This window comes from Alligator sinensis, unplaced genomic scaffold, assembly GCF_000455745.1.
Source record: "Alligator sinensis unplaced genomic scaffold, ASM45574v1 scaffold419_1, whole genome shotgun sequence".
In the NCBI taxonomy this organism is placed as follows: domain Eukaryota; kingdom Metazoa; phylum Chordata; order Crocodylia; family Alligatoridae; genus Alligator; species Alligator sinensis.
Genome location: NW_005842360.1, coordinates 372,323 through 389,589, shown reverse-complemented (window position 1 = coordinate 389,589; position 17,267 = coordinate 372,323). Strand labels below are relative to the sequence as shown.

The window sequence follows — 17,267 nt, the reverse complement described above, 5'->3', positions numbered from 1 at the left end:
GAAAGTGTAAAGTATGTTCAGTATTATTGGTGGCAGTCAGCTCAAGTAAAGTTTAGCTGTGCAACTGGGATCTCTGAGGGGGAGGAGGACCCAAATATTAGGGATTGTTTTACTGAAAACGTCTTTCTTTCTTGGCAGGATCCACACTGAAAGAAGACCCTATATCTTCCTCCTCTGCCCTCTGTAATGTGTTGCAAATGCCCTGAGTTCATCAGGCCATCCCAGACCAAACCAACTGCACTCACCATTCTGCATCTTAAACTGAGATGAAAAACCTCTTCTGTGTTTAAGCAAACTGTGGTTTGCAAGAAACCACATACCTTTGCAAGGCCACCTGCCCAGTTTTCAGAGGCTGAATGGCTGCATTGCAGCTCAGGGGTTAGAGTGTGACTTGTATATCACATATCCTTGAATGTATCTCTTACTGGAGGTATTTTTAACTCCTGAAGTTGCTAGATAGTTGCAAGTAACCTGCAGGCAATCAACAGCATCATTAAAGTTACCATCGCATGGGAGGGAAACTTCCATTGTTGCCTTTTTCTTTGACCCCTGTGTGCTGGCACTTTTGGGGTCAAATACAACAGACAGAGCCAGAGATGGAGAGAGATTAGGTCCCAACTGTACTAGTTTTATCACCACCCTGATCTCTAGTCAGGAATCTGCAGCACCTGAATTCACATGACAAGACGTGACAGTAGAGTGTAACACAGTGGTCCCCACCCGTTCTCTAGCCCATGCACAACAACAGCTAAAGCACTGTGGGAGTTATTGTCCTTTGTTTTCCCTGTCAACCTCAGTTTTAATGTTCTGATTTCCTATGACTGCCAGCACTATTAGAAGGTTTTGCAGGGAAACGACTATCTGAGAGCCATGGGCTGGGGATTTTTGTCAAATGAGATCACAGTAAAGCGTGAAGGTGTGGTTACATGTTACAATTAGCACACACAAACTCTCGGGAATGTTAGGTCGTGTTAAAGTTAGCACGTGCTGTGAGCGGTTGCACATTAAGGATTAATACCCTCTCTAATGTGCACATCTCTGATCCACTGCTAGAAAGCTGGTGAACTGGAGTTCAACAGCCTGCCCTGCTTGCCGGCTCTCTAGCAGCAGTATAGGCTCCAAGACAGGGGCGGGCAATTATTTTGGGCAGAGGGCTGCTTACTGAGCAAGCCATCGAGGGCTGCATTGACAGGCAGCTCAGGGCAGATTAATATTAATTTTCTCAATTTTTTAGGGGCTCCGCGGGCCGGGTAGAATGGCTTGGCGGGCTGCATCCGGCCCCTGGGCTGCATTTTGCCTACCCTTGCTCTAAGATCAGGCCCCTGCCAGCCCAGATCAGACCCCAGCTCCTCACTCTCCCGTGGTTCTCAGTTCTCTACTCATCTGCCTGCAGCTCCATGGAGGGGAAAGGTGGGGGTGGGTGGGCAAGCAGCTGTTGGGCAGCTGTGGGGCCCAGTGGGATCAGCATGTGCCTGAACTGGGCATACAAGAAGCTGTTCACAGCAGCTTTCTGCCCCCCTCCCAGGCCTACCTCTCCTCCCCTTCTTCAGCCACTCAGCAGCTCCTCTTCCTTTTTTTCCAGTGCCCCCTCCCACTTGTTCTCTCCATGACCCCCTCCCCTTGCCCCCTTTCACCCCCTCCCCACTCCGATGCTGCCTGGCTGTCCCCAGCTGTCAGCCCAGGGTAGTAGAGTCCCAGAGGATTGCTAGTCCATGCTGGGAGTGGTACCTACTGGATGCAGAAGGACTGCAAATCAGTTGTTTTATCTCCATGAAGCAGCCAAAAGTTAAGGTAAATTTGAGCTACATAGCAGGGCTCAAAGATGATCCTCACCAGAAGTGGCGTAACTTTAAGAGGCCTAGAGGGCACTTAACACTTGTTAATGAGACTTAATGTGCGGGTGCTCCAGTTTGAAGTGCCCTTGATATGGTCTAATTGTAATGTGTAGCCTCACCCTCAGTGCTGAGGTCTGGGCTTTCTGAGATCCGACTAGGAAATGCACAGTGCCCATTTAAAGCAATACTCTGGATTAGCCTGATATGCAGTGACTTTATCCCTTGCTTGGGCTATTGCAGGGTAGGGAAGCACCTATTCCTACACAAGACCACACTGTTCCCTTGGTCAGTTGCAATACTTGGTTATTTTGCATGGTGGAAAAAAAGGTTATTTTGTAATGAAGTATTTTATTAAAAAATAAACCTCTAGTTTTTCTACTACATCACCTTGCTGTGCCAGTGCTTGCCCTTGAGGTCGGGAGAGATCCAAATGAACTAGCAAGTGCTCAAAGGTTCAGTGTTTCCAGAGAGACCGTATAATAGTTCTCTGAAGTCTATGGACCCCATCTAACAGCAGATCCTGCACAACAGCCAGAGCTCCATCTAGAGAGCCAGGATATAACAAGCATCCTTTTGACTCTGCACAATCTCGTTGCGTTTCTCCGCTTGCTTTTTCTTGCGCTATACACAGTTGTGGTCCCCCTTCAGTTGATTTGCTGTGTTTAATTCTCTTCCTGCTGGCTCTTTGTTCTTCATTCTGGGAAGGAAATTCTGCCTGAATTACATAAATATTAGATTCCCTCTTCCTCCCAGCCTCATTGCCTGCATAACCTCTTTTTGTTAAATGACATAATAATTAATAGTACTTGGCAGTTTTTCAGCCATGGAGCTCAAAACATTTTATACACCTTATATTCTATACATTTTTACACATTAATTATGCCTTGCTGGGTAAGGAATGGGTGTTTAAAAGGCTGTTTCTTCTGCCAGTGAAATACAGCCATCTTTGGGGTGAAATCCAAGTTGCTTATAAGCATGGGATAACTGTACACGACATTTCAAGCCAGGAAAGAAAAGAGGATTTTGTATAACTTGTAACGGTAGAAGGAATTCAGTGAGCAACTTGGTTGTCTGTTCTGAAGGCCGTTCATTAAAGAAAGATCCGTTCCTCCATTCAGAAGCATGTATGCCCTTAAGATTTGTCTTGGCTTTCCCACTAGGTCATACAAGCTGATTAGTTTACAAATCTTTCTTAACCCCTTGTAGCGACCCTCACATTACAGGGAACAGCCCTTGAAGGTATGCTGATGTTTTGGAGGTTCCTTATCTTCTACCAGATCTGCCTCAGTAAGATTAAGAGGCAAGAAGAGAGAAAAGCTCCCTGTTTCCAAGGACGGCAGCTGTGTTCTCAGGCTCTGCCGCAAAGGTACTTTGTAGATGGCCAATCTCATGGAAAAACTGAGGTTGAAAGAGCTGTTGGTGCCCACACTGATGGGAGAAGCAATGGATACTTGCAACTGAAGAGCACCTGCACCCATGGAAAAGACTGAGGGGAGAGGGAAGGGACAAGCGCAAGGGTTTAACTTGATGAACATGGAGCACAACAACTGCTTGCACACACAACTCTGACTCGGTCTGCTCCCCACACACCTTTGTAAAGAAGTATTTTCCATAGTCCAATCCTCACATATTACTAAACTGACATCATCTTACAAATGTCTACTACTGCTGCACTGCATTAAGAGGATTAATCTACTCAGTGGTGGTATCAGAAGTCCCTCTCCCCAAGTCATCTCTCCTTTCTGGGAATACCATGAACCTTGTGTCACAACAGTACAAATGCTTTTTCCACCTGAGGAGCAGAACTTGCTTCCTTAATGCTCAGAAATCACAGAAGGGTTTTCAGCAGTCACCATGCTAACCTGTTCCGTAATCACACTGGGCTGATTAGCAAACCCAACCCCACAACCCCCGCAAGCACAGCACATCCCTTACTGATGAATCTTCCAGTAACACATGTGCTGGAGCAATGATCATCAGGTGCAGCTGCATTGTTATTGCATTATCAGGCCGTGACCAGCAGAGGGTAATGAAAGACCATTTGATGCTCTTTGAATTCAAACCTGGCTTGGGGGAAAATTGAATGGCTAGAGATTGCAGGTATTGACATAATAGTGTTAAAACAACCTTTTGCACCCATTGAATTTGAATTGGTTTTAAATCACACCTTCTGGTGAAACTGTGCTACACTGCATGGAGAGAAGCAGATGGCTCCTGTCTATCCTCTGCTTAAGCCTTCAGGCTTTCTGATAAGTAACAAGGAGACAGGGATTGTGTTATGTTTATTAAAGAAGGGGCCAAGTCTTTTGGAAAATGTTACTTTTGCAGAATTGCTAACATTAAGGAGTCAAGTTCCTAACTAAAAAGTCATGAGATCAGCTTAAAAACCACGAAGATTTTTAAATACATTTTGGGTTTATTTTTACCTTCTTGTTTTTGAGAATTTAGGCTGTTTTTTGATACTTTCTGCAGCCTGGGGAGATAGAAACTTCCTTAACCTTTAATAAAGAAAGCTGAGACCTAGCTATCTCATCTAACCATCATGTTTAGGGGCTAGGTCCTTAAGTGAAGTAGTAAATAAAAACATCTCAGTGTTTGTAATGATATTGCAAGATGAGCATTATCTTAATATTTACCTCCCCCCTTTGCAATAATGCAAACTTGTAACATCCCTTCCCCTCCCCCCCAACCTTGTCACTAAGGCTAGGTGTGGAGCCTACAGGTAAGATAGCCCCATGAGCACCCAATACATGGAGCGGAGATGGCTTACTACACTCGGGTCTCTCTTTATGCAAGGGTTGCGTTCCAAAAAAACCTTGGATAAAGCGAATTCGCATAAAGCAAATCCATTATTACGTGTAATTAATCGGGATACATACCAGCCTCACTCTCCTGCCCCTCCAAACCATGACGAATTCAACCAGTAATCACACAATACAGTAACTGCTGCGGGGAGAGGCTGTGAGCTCCATGCTGCAAACAGTGGCGCATGCAGGCTGGGCTGGAAAGGTACCTGGGCGAGGGAAGCAGGGTGGCAGGCAACGCCGGCTGCTTGCTGCTCCTGGCTTCGCCCTGCTTCCCTGCCCTGGGTGCCTTTCCATCCCACCAGGTGCAACCTGGCACGGCTGAAAACAGTGGGGTTGTACGGAGAGGCTACGAGCTCCCTGCTGCACTGGGTCATGCCCGCTGGGTTGCAGAGGCTCGAGGGCAGGGGAACAGTGGGGCTATGCAGAGAAGGTGCTCGGCCCATGCTGCAAGCAGCGGCTCACGCAGCAGGCGCTTCACCAAGGCCTCATGCGGCAAGCACCTTCTCCGTGCGGCCCTGCTGTTTCCTGCTTCCCTGCCCTCGAGCCTGGCAGGCATGACTTGGTGCAGTAGCCTCTCCGTACAGCCCCACTATTCCCAGCCTTGCTAGGTTGCACCCGCCAGGCTGGAGAGGCACCTGGAGCAGGGAAGCAGGGTGGCAGGGAATGCTGTCTGCTCGTCCTGTGCTGCCCTGGGGCTGCTGCTCTTTGAGGGGCGCAGGAGGCGCGTGGCCAGGGCAGTGGGGTGCGGGGCACTGGGACCAGGCAGGGAGAGGAGCCCAGCCGGGCCCAGGATTGAGGCCAGGGCCCACTGCACCTGTGTGTCCGCCCCTTCCCCTTGGAAGTGTGTGCGGCAGCAGGGAGCTGGCCTTCCCCCTCCCCCAGTAAGCCACTGGAGGCTCCGTCCTGCTCTCTGCTGGGGCCCTGCAGTTGCACACTGCACCCCCAGCTGGACAGCAGCCCCAGCCCTGCCCAGCTCCCTCCCTACAGAGGCCTCAATCTCCCTTTTCCACCCCGCTCCCCTTACATGCTGGAGCTGCCCTTGAAGCTACTTGGGGCCACGTGTGTGTCCTGTACATGCACGTGCTGCCCCCATCTCACTGCCTGCCTTCCGCCTCCTCCCAGCTCCCTGCAAGCTAGAACTCTGCCAGCCTGCAGGGAGCTCATTGCCGGCCAACTTCGCATAAGATTGGATTTTTCTGGCACAAAGCAAATTTCTGGTATAAATAAGGTCATCGCCTATAAGCGAATTCACACAAAATGAATTCATGTAAAGAGAGACCTGAGTGTAGTTCATTCAGTCCAAGTAGGTGGGTCCTTCTTTGGCGTAGATGCTGCATTTTGGGATTAGCTCTCACCCCCTCCATTTATTCTGCTTGTCTTAAACTTCATATATTACAAGATTAGGTCGCCCAAAGGAAAATGGTCATTCTTTTATTCATATTTTTCTGTTTTGCTGGACTGTCCCTTTGTCGTTCAAATATCCAGTTTATGCAACTGAATGCCTGAGTCATACCCAGGGAAATGGTTGATATAGGGAGAAGCCCTGTGCAATGAGTAGGAACTATTTGAGAAGAAAATTAAGACTAGCTTTTGTGTCCTCTGTGTGTGTGTGTGTGTGTGTGTGTGTGTGTGTAGGGCTGTATCCTGCAGTGGATCTGGACAGCCCAATGCTGCCCCTTACAGTTTCTGAGTGTTTATAATCTGAGACTGTGGAACATTATTTTTTGAGTAAGAAGCAATGGAAATAGATGTAGGGTGGAATACGATTACCAGGTCAAAACTTTTCAGTCTATTCTTCTGAGACTTCCTTCCCAATTTTGACCAGTGGGTCTGGGCTGGTTTCTTCCTCCTCTTCAGCAATGGTCCAAAGTGTTACATTATACCACGGGTGACAATCTGTGGCATGGGTGCCCTAAATGGCCTGGACAGCCATTGTGTGTGGCATGTGGCAGATCAGGGGACAGGCAGCACACTGGCAGATAGGGCAGGAAATAGAAAGCAGAGCAGCAGATCAGTCAGGGAGTCCAGGGCACGGAGCAGAAAGCAAAGTAGTGGATTGGGCAGGGTAAGGGGACCAGAATGACACTCGAGGAGGGGGTGGGGCTAATGTTTCACACACCTGTCAAACAGGTTGATCGTCACTGCATTAGACAATACTGTTGGCATGACAGGGCCTATTCATTGATCTAGAACAGGGGTGCCCAGACTGTGGAACATGTGCCACAAGTGGCATGGGTAGCCTCTGTGCATGGTGCACAACAGATTGGGGAGGGGACAGGCAGCACAGCAGCAGATAGGGCAGGAAGCAGAAAACAGAGCAGCAGATCAGGCAGGGGAAGGGTATCAGAGTAGCACCAAGGAGGATTTGCGGCATGCCTGCTGAAAAGTTTGGCCCCTACTGTTTGAGACTGCTATGATATTCTGCAAAAAGTTTTCCCATTTTGCTGTGTGAACCTCTTACTGTGCAGGAGTGGGTTTTTGTATCTCTGTCTCTTATTTAATTGAGTTGGAGTGCCTTCGTGATTATTTAACAAAAACACGCAGTGTAACTCGCAGTGTATTACATGCCCACTCTGAGCCTTTCCATCAGGGATCACACAAGAATTACAGGTCAACAAACAAATACTGCGTGTCTTGTAATACTACCTACAGGGTGCATCCACACAAGACTCTTAACTGCGCAGTAGCATAGTTTACTGCAAAGCAAGCATGTGCATCTCCACATGCACATGCTTACTACACAGTAAACCTTGCCAATCATGAGTATATCTGCAAATGCTAGTAGCAAATTTACTTTTGATTAGCAATAGCACAGTGGTGCTCGTGTAGATGACTGACCGGGTGTCCCAGTGCCAGCCGTGCTAACTGCCCCACTGGTACATTTGGTCAGGGGGCTGGGACCTGCCCCTCCTCTGCAGCTCTTTCTAAGTCTCCCATCACTGATCCGACAGCCAGGGCTAGGAGCTACCTGCTGCTGGGACAGGGGAACATTGTCCCCACCCTGGCAGCTTGCAGTCCCTGGGGACAGGGTGTAATAGAGTCACAGAGTCAATGGACTGGAAGGGACCTATAAGATCATCAAGTCCGGTCCTCTGCCATAGGCAGGAGGTTAATGAGCTCAACCTAGCACAATGAGGTGCTTATCCAGCCTCCTCTTGAACATCTCCAAGGATGGTGACCGCACCACCTCTTCCAGGAGTGTGTTTCAGGTTGTAGTTATCCTTATGGAGAAGAAGTTCTTCCTTATGTCCAGCCGAAATCTTCCCTATATTAGTTTGTGACCATTGGTCCTCGTCCTCCCAAGAGGTGCCTTCCTGAAGAGTTGCTCCCCCAGATCTCAGTGTTCCCCCCCTAATATCCCAGCCTGGGCCAAGGGACGGCTGTATCTTGGCCTGGTGCTCCCTGCCAGTCCCTGGACTAGCACCAGGGGGAACCTAGAGCTCCCCCTGGTGGCAGCAGGGGCCCATTGTAGGGCCCCAGGAAACAGGAGCAGTTTGCTGCCATTAGCGGGAAATCTGCTCCCACTTCCCTGCATGTGTAGACGCCTGCCCAGGATTGTTTACTCACAAGTAGTTTACTTGCAAGTAAACTGATCCCGGATCAAATACTTGTGTAGATGTGCCCAGAACATACAAGATTAAAGTGCTTATATAGCACTTGCCAATAGCTTTCACATCCCTTTACAAAGGAAGTTAGGATCATTCTCTGTTCTGCAGCAGGAAAACTGAAGCTCAGGAGACTTAAATCTGGATTAGAATCTACTCGGTGAGTGTGAAGCCCACCTCAAACACACTGAGATCTGATCCTTCACTCTTTATTTATGCCAGTGCTCCCCAGATATTTGGTGTTGAGAGTTACAAGGTCAGCCCCTAAATATATGCACAGACATTAAAAGCCTTAGGACATGTCTATATGTAGAAATTCACTGCCACAGATGTTCTGGAACTATTCTGCAATAGTTATGAAGGTCTGTGACAACAATGCAAATACCAGTATTTGCACAGCCACAATGAAACTAATAATTAACAACACTCTATTCTGATTTCTCCCCATTCTGCACAAGCTCTTGTGTCTCTAATCCATTTTTCTTTCTCCTGCACAGAATAATCCCTCCTGTATTTAATCCAGGCCTTATGTTAAGACATTCATGGCTTTCTCCATAACAAAGCTGCTACTCTTGAAACTGTCACATTAGTTTCCATTGTCTTGACACAGCGGAGCAAGCTTTAACTTTAATAAATCCCCCAGTGACATACAGGAGCTGTCATAAAGCTACTTCCACTCACACGAGTGATGCATTTTATCCTTCTACCCTAGAGAGTTTCATTTTTTGGACAGGTCCATCATATATGGAGAGAGGCACTGTCTATAATACTACAACATTAGGCATCTGGTGATATGCTTGAAGTCATAATCGCAGCAACAACCTGATTGCTACAGATCATTCCTTTTGTTACAAACTGTGGATTATGCCATACTGTTTTCTATCACTTTCTCTCATAACTTGCTATTTCCTTTTGTTGTCTTTATTTTTTAATTGGTTGCTTTATTTGAGAGTGATGAAAGTCAGACAGTCAAATCTATGCCTGATGTAGCAACAGTGAAGTTGGTGGATCGTATCTCAAGGCAGTGTGAATTTAGTATAATTCCAAAGAAGTCAGTAAAACCTAGCAGGTGTAGACTAGCAGATAGTCCATCTCAATGATGTAAAGTGGACATACATTTATTTAGCTCATGGTTTCAAAAAAGGAAATAGTAATGATTTGACATGCTAACAGAATGTATGTTATGCTGCCCCTAGTGGTTGGTGTAGTAAAGAGCAGAGAATCTGTAACAGCCTACTAAAGCTACCCACTCACAAAGTTACTTTAGCTCAAGTAGCGGAGGTCTGTGTTGCAATGCTAAATGATAAGACATTCGGACTCAGTGCCACTGTTGTGCAGCTGGCATATAATAAGACTGTGTGTCTTAAAAGTGACCAGTGATTTTGGGTGCCCAATTTGAGATGCATTAGAGAGTTCTGACTTGCAGAGAGCAGCCCTCAGTACTTTCTGAAAATTAGGCTTCTTAATGGCACCTGAGGTTGGACATCCAAAAAGGGAAACAGCCAAAAAAAAATCACTTTTGAAACTCTTGGATAGAAATGTTAGTACTTTTTAAACCGGGTCAGGACATAACAATCTTAGCCACACCACAGAGGACAAAAGATTTTGTTCTCTCCCTGGAATGCATGAGCAATGCTTTGTTAGCATTAACAATAGTTATACACAACTCCAAGGGGGAATGAAAATGTAAATAGTCAGTGTTTAATCTTCTTTATGGTGGGATCATTATCTTGAAACATTTTTTCGCTCTGAAGAAGCACTTGCATCATAGCACAGTATCTCCCTAGTGATTGTGAACTAGGTTGCCAGGGCATCCTGGGGTGCCTTGAGGTCCTTTCAAGGGTGCTATGGGATGTCACACAATGTTAGCACTATCAGGTGTGTAAGCATGATTCGCATGTTAAACCCAGATTTCAAATAGGAATCCATAGCATTAAAAGTATTCCGACCTGCTGTGGGCTTGCTGAGTTCTTTGCAACAGAAGAATCGCTCTATTACTTTACTGTAGTCAAAAAACAAGTGAAAACAAAAAGCTGACATTTTCCGAAGGGTTTCTTGAATCTAATGAGGCATGCCTTGAATCTAAAAAGCTTGACAACCACTGCTGAAGGTACAGGCACCTTCCACAGATTGTCTGTTGCCAAATCACAGCTAGGCCCACGTGTCCAGATGCATGTAAGAAAAGCTTATTATGGTTCTCTGCTGAGAGATGTACAACGTTTTGCCTGTGTAAACTTGGTGGGTTTATACATCCCATAGGAGTCTACAGCAGCGGATATACAGTTAGACGGATAGCTCTAAATCAAAGCCCACAACCATTCCAGCATCTCACCCTTGTGTTCTCGTTAGCACTTGTAAGGTAAGCAGAGGAACTTGAGGGGAGACTTCAAAACAAAACACAATGGCTGAAGGAGACCGTGTTGCAAGTTCAGTAAGTTAGCAGTCCTGTTAGCAGTCAGTAAGTTAGCAGTCTCTGAATCTGTATCAAACAAGTGCCCTAGGGTTTGATCAGACAGCTCTATACCATTAGGAAAGGGTAGTCTCTTTTTAATGTGTGGCAAAACTTGAGGTCCTGGAGTACTTAAAACTCTTACTGCAGTTTCTGCAATGGTAGAAAAACTAACTAGAGCTTGGTTCTAATACCCCCTGACCCTGGGGTATAGTTTGGATGTGTGTCCAGGCTTGGCAGCTCAGGTCCATAACCATGGTGTCTGATGCACTGTCTTGGGAATATGACAATCTTTATTCCTTGCCAGCAATTTGGTATAAGTACTGCACTGTACTGTCCAAAGGCAAGAATGATGCTAACGATCAGAATAATTTTTGCTTGTAATAAAGGAGCCTCTACCTGAGGCTGGCACTCCAGCCTTAACTTATGAAAACAAAGTCAGATCATAAAGACAACTCAGAGGTTCACCTTGGCAGCATCCCATGAAGAGAAATGAGTCTTGGAGTGCCAATAGCCTACTTTTAAACCAAGGGATATAATAATGTTCTAGCACTCAACATTTTCCTGGGCCATAACAAATAGTAATTACTCATCAGAAAACCTCAGAGGGGAAAATAGATCCAAATCCAAAGTCCATCTTCATCGGGACCTGTAGACCCTATTATAATGCAAATAACAAACAGGAAAAATTCAGGTAATTCTTGAAAGCTGGCATGATAGGAAATAAATGTTTGCAACTTTCCTATAAACTCTTGACTGAAGGAAAGACTTTCTGAAATAATTACATCTGGTTTCCTGAGCCTTCATCCTTTTGTTTCTATGTATCGCCTTCTGTATTCAGATAATGTAGTATAGGACATAGACAAACCAATTAGCTACTGGTGTGTAAAGAAGGCCTGTTTTCCAAATTTTCAGATGGAATTTGGGCACCCACCATAGGCACTTCTGTCTGAAAACTGGGTCACGGGTGACTACACTTAGTGAAGTGTATACTACCCAAATGCTGCACTGCGTACATATTGCAGCTCTCCATAGGCATTTTTTGTATTTTTTTCCCCCTAGTAGAGCAGAGTGCTGATGAATTTAAATCATGATGCAGTACAGAGCATGTTAAAGACCTCTTTTATGGACCATAAAAGAAATGAAATTAAATTGCTTTGTTTTCCCTTTCGTGCACATCCCTCTAAGGATGAAGTGTAAGGATGAAAGAACAGCAAAGAAAGCACTGGGGGCTTAGAATGATTTCTGGTGGTATCCGTGTATGGTTTGTGAATCATCCAGGGAAACATAGGCAGAAAGCGGTTCATCATTAATCTTTTATAAGAGTCCTGCTAATTGCTTTTAATAACACAATCAGAGCCGTGTGGTTTCCAATATTACCATCAGCTTCTTGCAGACTATGTCCTTCCAGTTGGAGGCTCAGCATTGGCTTGAATGATTGATCTGGGCACTCAAGTGTCTTAGGCTTTGGAGTTTCTGGTGGCAATACTACACCCCCCACAGCACTGTGGGATCATTTCTGAACCCCCAAAGCCATAGAGCATCATGACTGAGGTAGTTTTTTGACAGCAACCGAAGCAGGAGGACAAGACCTAATGCCATAGGCATTATTTAGGTAAAACCCCCGCTGAAGTCTGTCTTTCTTGGAAATGCCTATATTGCCTGCTAAACAGATTCTTTACAAGGTGAGAAGTGTGAATGTGTCCCATCTCCCAGGCTGCTCCCATAATTTCTGTAGGAACCTAAGAAAGTCTGGGGACAGAGAACCAAGACCAATGTGACAAGGACTGTTGGCTGTTTAGGAATATATTGTTTTAGGTCCTAGTGGCCTGCAGGCTATAGTAGGACTGGAGAACTGTTGCCTCAAACTTCCCTTATCAAAAACCAGGCGGACACAAGTAGGTCTGTACAGTGAGCGGGTTTGGGGTGTCTCAGCTTGGTTGCAGCCAGTATGAGTTGTGTTGCACGTATCTAAGACAAATGTGGTTCCAATAGTATTTCAAGATGTGAAACCATGGAAACTATGGAAAGACTATAAATAAAATACATTGAGAGGGAAGAACTGCCAAGTTTCCCAATACTTTTAAAACCTAGAGAAGAGAAAATATATCTCTTGGTCAATCTAAAATTTGTCTGGCATTAACTGACTCTTGCTGTGCCTTTCTCCACTAGATCAAATAGCTTTCTGATATTAGTATATTCTGCCCATGAGATATTTATATACTGTAGTCAAATCTTATATTTCTGATCATCTAAAAAGTGCACAGTAAGGCATTTTTCTAGAATTTAACAATTCCTTGTTGTTAAAAGTTCTTTTACATTAGCCTTGTCTGAATATTTGATATTTTGGGTTTGCTGGCCTGAACAGAAAAATTCAAGTCGTCTTCAAATTATTAATTTTCGTCTAAAGAAAAACCCGGAAAAAGACAGTTTGAGGTGAAAAAAGGGGGTTGCTTTGAATGTTCTGTTTCATCTACCAATTTTTTTTTTTTTTTAAATAATTCAGTTTAAACAACTTTGGTCTAAAAATGCTGTTTTGAAATTTAAAAAATTAAGCAGATTATTCCAAATGTTTTAAATTGTTTTTATTTATAGGGGTGGAAACTGTTGGCCAAACGTGGTGAAATCAATTGACCTGAAACTCATTATTTCTTTTGTCAATAAACTTTTCATCTAAAAGTTTTTACCCAGCTTCCCTCAGGTGATAAATCAAGCAATGATAAATGTTGCTGGGCTCAGCTACGCATAGAAAAAAGCAATCTAGGAGGTCTGACTAACAGATTGATAACTATAGTCAAGTCAAATTTATAAAGCTTATCTTCCTTGCAAGGCTTGGTGGAATCTTTGTTACTTTAATAACCAGGGTCCCATTAATAATTATCTTTTGATACTTCTGTGCATAGACACTAATTGCAAATTGAGCAGCATTCGGATGGGAAAGAAAGTTCTAAGCCACAGACAGCAGCAATAGCATGGCAGTTATTTTGAGATTTGAAGACCATGCTAAAAATGAAGTAGTGGAGCAATGAACACTTCAATCTCTTTAGAGCACCATTGAGGAAAATTCCTGATGGGTAAAGGGAGGGGAGAATGGATTGCTTCCTGAACTGGTTTGCTCTTGCAGCAGCCTTCTTCCCCGAAGGGAGAAGGCTCTGCTGCTAATGTTCATACAGATTAGTAGATTTGTATGTAGGCTGTTACATTCTCCCTGAAGCTCATTCAATTAGGAAACCAGCAATGGTTCCAGACCCCTGGGAGAGTAATTAGCAAACTGATCTCTGCCCCTGCTCCAGCAAGCTGTCTCCACCTACAAACTAAAGCATAGGCTATTGTTGTCAGTTGTTGCAATTTTCCATAGACAGAGTTCACTATAATTTACGGGGTGTTCACGGCAGGCAGAGGTGGTAAAACAATCCAGGAAAAGCAAAAACAAAGGCAAAAACCCACATGCGTCATGAGTAATCTGGAGAATCTGCTTGCAAGATTTACTGGACTGAATGAAAAATGAGTTAGTCGATATGCATTACTTCTCCATGTGATTTCAGGAAAAGTTTGCACAATGTAATTGCAATGAAATTCAATTGATCCCTTTAGCAGCCTACGCTTTAGTTTATGCAGTGTTCTGTAGTACTCAGTGGGTTAAGTGAGAATATCTTTGAAACCTTAGGTGGTGTTGGTCCTCAGTCAGTTCCCTTAAGAATTAAGTCTATTTCTTTCAAGCAAACTGAAATTTTAAAGGGCACCTGCCTATAAGGTATTGGATTTTTAAATGGATTTTATTACTTGCTTTTGATAGTCTTTAGACTGCAGCTCTATTGTGCTCGATGCTGTACAAACATGTTAAAAGGAGATGTCTCCCACCCCAAAGACAAGAGATACAATGCCTAAGAGGAGAAAGTAGTGTGAGGGGAAAAATGAAACATCTCACCATGACAAGCAGCTTTTATAGTGTACCCACTGTCTGACCATTATTGGCATTTGGGTTTTTTGGCAAGTATTATGGATGTGAACTTTCACTATTTTTTATTTTAATTTGTGTGGGGGGGGAAAGGGGGAAACGCCATGTATTGTATATTTTGGTCTCTGGTGTCATAGAACCATTGAAGATAAGGATCCTAGGGGCCTTGAGGGTTCGTCAAGTCTATCAACCTCAGGGGTGGGCAAAATGTGGCCTGCGGGCTAGATGCGGCCTGCCAGGCCATTCTATCTGGCCTGCGGGGCCCCTAAAAAATTTAGAAAATTAATATTTATCTGCCCGTGGGTGCCTGTCATGTGGCCCTCGATGGCTTGCCAAAATTCAGTAAGTGGCCCTCTGCCCGAAATAATTGCCCATCCCTGGTCTACCTGCTCCAAGGCAGGATCAACTGTATTTAAACGTTTCCTAGCAGATATAAGTCTACCCTGCCTACTACTAGACAGTTATAGATTAATAAAAGTGTGTGCACACCTTACATATATGTATGTGCACACACAGGCACGTGTGTCTGTGTACACATATATATAGCACAACTTTCTTGAGCTGAAGTTCACTTCTTCAGATGTTGACTATAGAGGAAGGCTGGAAGGGACCTCCGTATACCATCTAGTCCGACCCCCTGCCCAAGGCAGGACCATCCCCATCCAAACCATCCTATAGTTTAGACCATTGTCTAAACTCTTAGCTAAACTTCAGTCAACCCTGATGCAACACAAGGCCTAACACCCTAACTTGCTAAAGGTCAAGCAAAGGGACCACAGTAGCCAACGTCCTGCTGCTGTAAGGGTTAATATGTGCTTGAGAGACCCCAGGGACAGAGCCATGCCCCATGCTACAGAGGAAGACAAAAGCCCTCCTTGTCCATACAAATCTGGCCATGGGGTAAAATTCCTTCCTGAGCCCAGTTTTGGCAATCTGTCTGACTCTGAGTGGAGGGGTCAGATATCTGTTTAACTTAGAGACACCTGTCTAGTAGGACTGTGCGAAGCTTTGGGCGGTGATTCGATTCAGAGGAGATTTGGCCCAATTCAGTGGCTGAATCTCTGAACCCGAATTGAATCAGGGGACGAATTTAAAGGTCCGAATCGATTTCAAAGCTCTCCGAATCTTCAGAAAAGATTTGGAGAGCTTTGATGATTTGGGCAGTCCCGGGTGGCTGCAACAGGGAGCTGTAGCTGACTCCGAGCTGGTAAGTACTAGAGGTAGGGAGGGGGGCTGGGGGAGGGCATCATGGGGAGACACCTGCCAGCCCCCCCATTCCCTCCCTGCTCTCCCAGCCCCCCCATGGCTGCCCCCACTGCCCCAGCTCCTGGGTCTTTAAAGAAAAGCCCCAGTGTTCACTGGGGCTGCTGGGGAGGGGGTGGCGATCCCTACTGCCCCCCACTGCCCCATGCTACATGCGGGGCTCTGCATGAACTCCCCCAGCGCCCCCATGGGTGCCCCGCATGGGCCAGCTCTGGCCCTTTAAGGAAAAAACACAAAACAAGAAAAGTCCCGGGACTCTCCGCTCCTGCAGCGGCTTCGGGGGAGGAGGAGCTCATGCAGAGCCCCCATGTGGCATGGGGCAATGGGGGGCAGTGGGGATCGCCCCCCCCCCTCGCAGGAGCAGTGAGTCCAGGGGTTTTCTCGTTTGTTTTTTTCTTAAAGGGCCAGAGCTGGCCCAGGTGGGGCACCCGTTGTGGGGCTGCGGGATCAGGTGGGGAGGGTTGGGGAGGTTGTGCAGAGCCCCCCCATGCAGTGTGGGGCATAGTGGGGCAGTGTGGGGCAGCAGGGATTGCTCCCCCTGCCGCAGCACCTGGTGAGCACTGGGGCTTTTTTTTAAACAAGTGCCGTGTTGCGGGGCAGCCATTGCCAGGCTGGGAGAGCAGGTGGGGGATAGGCCTAGGCCTGGCCTGACTGATTTGGGGATTCAGCCAAATCGAATCGGGACAATGATTCGAATCACCAAATCGAATCACTGTCCCTCGAACAGGCCGAATCCGAAGCAAATACTAGCCGCTTTGTACAGACCTACAGTCTAGCCCAGTCCCGAAACCTCCTGTGACAGAGATCCCACAGTTTCCTTAGGCAACCTCTTCTAGTGATTTTTCTATCCGTAGTTTGAAAGCTTGCAGGGCTCCATAATTTACTATACAGCACAATCCTGCTTAAAACCCAGCAGCTATGAGACCTTGACCTGAATGGCAGTGGGCACAGCGTGTTTGGCGTGACTGTATTTATGTTAGTTCTTCTTTGTGAGTAGAGGTAAAAAATGCTGAAATCCTGTGTCTCGCACCCTTCAGTTCAAATAATTCTGGAGAAAAAAGTTTAGCAGATCTTCTAGAGCTGCTCACTTTGCTTTGTCGCGCCAGCCGGATCCATCTTTTCTTCTCTATTTCTTTCCCTGATTTTGTTGGGTTTTTTTGGTACAGTGTCTGTCACAGAAGGACTTGTATTGGTTGTAGGATCGCTGCTTACCATGAATGATGCATGCCCCCAGAGGCTGGCAGGGCACCGCGATCTCCCGCAGGCGGCAGTGGTGAGCATGGAGCACCTGCAGGCAGCCATGACAGTGGCAGGGGGAGGGGGGGGGGGGGGCCACCCCGGGGCCCCCCC

General features: G+C 46.0%; 1 protein-coding gene across 1 annotated transcript in view; it reads left to right on the top strand.

Moving 5' to 3' along the window:
• P2RX1 (purinergic receptor P2X 1) overlaps positions 1-2,117 on the top strand; it is a 29,648-nt gene extending 27,531 nt beyond the window's left edge. Inside the window, exon 13 of the mRNA XM_006029151.3 lies at positions 139-2,117. The gene's annotated coding sequence lies outside the window, so the exon portion shown is untranslated. The remainder of the gene's footprint in view (positions 1-138) is intronic.
• Positions 2,118-17,267: the final 15,150 nt, after the last annotated feature.